Source organism: Microtus ochrogaster, chromosome 7 (assembly GCF_000317375.1).
Source record: "Microtus ochrogaster isolate Prairie Vole_2 chromosome 7, MicOch1.0, whole genome shotgun sequence".
Lineage (NCBI taxonomy): Eukaryota > Metazoa > Chordata > Mammalia > Rodentia > Cricetidae > Microtus > Microtus ochrogaster.
The window spans coordinates 23541636-23543711 of record NC_022014.1 but is presented as its reverse complement, the minus strand read 5'-3'; positions in this window follow the sequence as shown (position 1 = coordinate 23543711).

Below are 2076 nucleotides of genomic sequence, written 5' to 3'. Positions count from 1 at the left end.
TGAGACAGAATTTCTCTGTGTAGCCCTGGCTGTCCTGAAACTCTCTCTGTAGACAAGGCTGGCCCCAAACTCAGAAATCCACCTGCCTCTGCCTCCCAAATTCTGGGATTAAAGGCATGTGCCACCACTGCCTGGCCCTATCTAGAATCTTAACCAGCACTGACCCTCCTGTCATCCATGGTCACTTTTGTGACAAATAACTTCAAGTAATGCTTGTGAGCTCCAGGTGTGAGGAAGCTCCACACATTCAGATAAGTGTGTGTGTGTGTGTGTGTGTGTGTGTGTGGTGTTATTTGAGACAGGTTTTCATTATATAGCCCTGGTTGGCCTAGAACTCTACATAGAACAGGCTGGTCTCTAACTCACAGGGATTAACCTACCTCTGCCTCTCTCCCAAGCGCCATGACTAAAGGTGTATGTTGCCACATCTGGCTTTTACTTAATTTTAATTTGTTTTCAAGACAGGGTTTCTTTGTGTAGCTCAGGCTGTCTGGAACTAGCTTTGTAGATCAGGCCGGCTTCAAACTCACAGAGATCCACTTGCCTCTGTCCTCTGAGTGCTGGGATTAAAAGTGTGCGCCACCATCACCTACCTTATTTTTTGTTTTTACAATATTTAAATTTATTTATTACATACACAGTGTTTTGCCTGAGGGCACAAGGTCTCATTATAGATGGTAGTGAGTCGCCATGTGCTTGTTGGAAACTGAACTCATTACCTCCAGAAGAGCAACCAGTGTCCTTAACTTCTAAGCCATCTCGCCAGCCCCCAATTTTTTTTTATTATTTTAAAATATTATGTACATCTGTCAGTGTGCGATTATGTGCACGTGAGTACAGAAGCAGGGGGAGGCCGGGGGCATCAGATACAGGTTGTTACCAGCTGCTTGACATGGGTGCCAGGTGACACAGGTGCTCCAGTCTTGTGGAAGAATAGCACGCACTCTTAACCAAGCTAAGCCGTATCTCTAGCCCTTTGGTTTCTACTTTTTTTTTTTTTTTATTTATATCTGGACAGGGTCTTGTGTAGCCCAAGGGTAGCTTCAAACTGAATGGGTAGCTGAGGATGACCGCAAACTTCCTGTCTCTGTCTCAGAAGTGTTTGAATTATAGGCATGAGCTACCAGAACTGGTGTATGTGCTACTGGGAGCTGACTTCAGGAATCTGAGTGCCAGGCAAGCATTCTGCCAGGGGAACTGTATCTCCGGCCTTGATGCTGTTTTGTGTTTTCAGTTCCCCTAGTGTGCAGCGCTGCCCTCCAATCTCATGCTTCAGTCGTTATCAACTAATTAGCAGCAATTCCTGTCTGCAACCACAGTTAGTGCTGTGCCCACCATCAGCCCCGCAGTTCACGCTGGTCTCTTCTGAAAGCCACTCCCGTATGTTTGTAGCGGGCTCCTCTCCATTCAGCAGGGGAGAAACAGCGTTTGCATGGTCATCCCTTGTGTCTTAAGTGCCTAGAAAAAGGCCTAGGACAGGGCCAGGTGCTCAATCAATATTTATTGAGTGAATGAGTAAATGCAGTCTCCCTAACTAGGCGGCACGTTCCCAGGGCGGGCAGGATCTGGTTACTTCCTGGAGAAAGCCAGCATTTTCTAGAGAACTATCCATTGATACTGTGGAGAAAGAGCCCTGTGCTGAAGTGGGACACACACACACACACCACGGGTCAGGCCATTCCTCCATCTTGGATTTCTCTCAGGGTCCTTGTCTTGGATTTCTGGAGCTATCCTTGCTCATGCCAGTTTGGCCAATGAATGGCCAATACGTGGAACACTTAGGGCAGCCCTGGTTACTGGTCACAGCTGGGTAGCAGTATGGCCACCTGCTCCCCAGTTCCTTCTTGAGCCACCATCTTGGGTAGATCAGTCGCTGTTGCAGCCAGATCCTCCTCAAGCACCGGCTCTCAGAGAGCCCATCTGCCTGTCAGTGGTGCTGTCACTGAGAACAGCTCCCAGGCCTGAGCCTCGCCTGTGTCTCTCACTTCCTGTCTTGCTTTTTCGCCCTGTTGGCCAATTTGTTTCTCTGTGTCACCCTGGTTATCCTGGAACTCACTCACTCTGTAGACCAGGCTG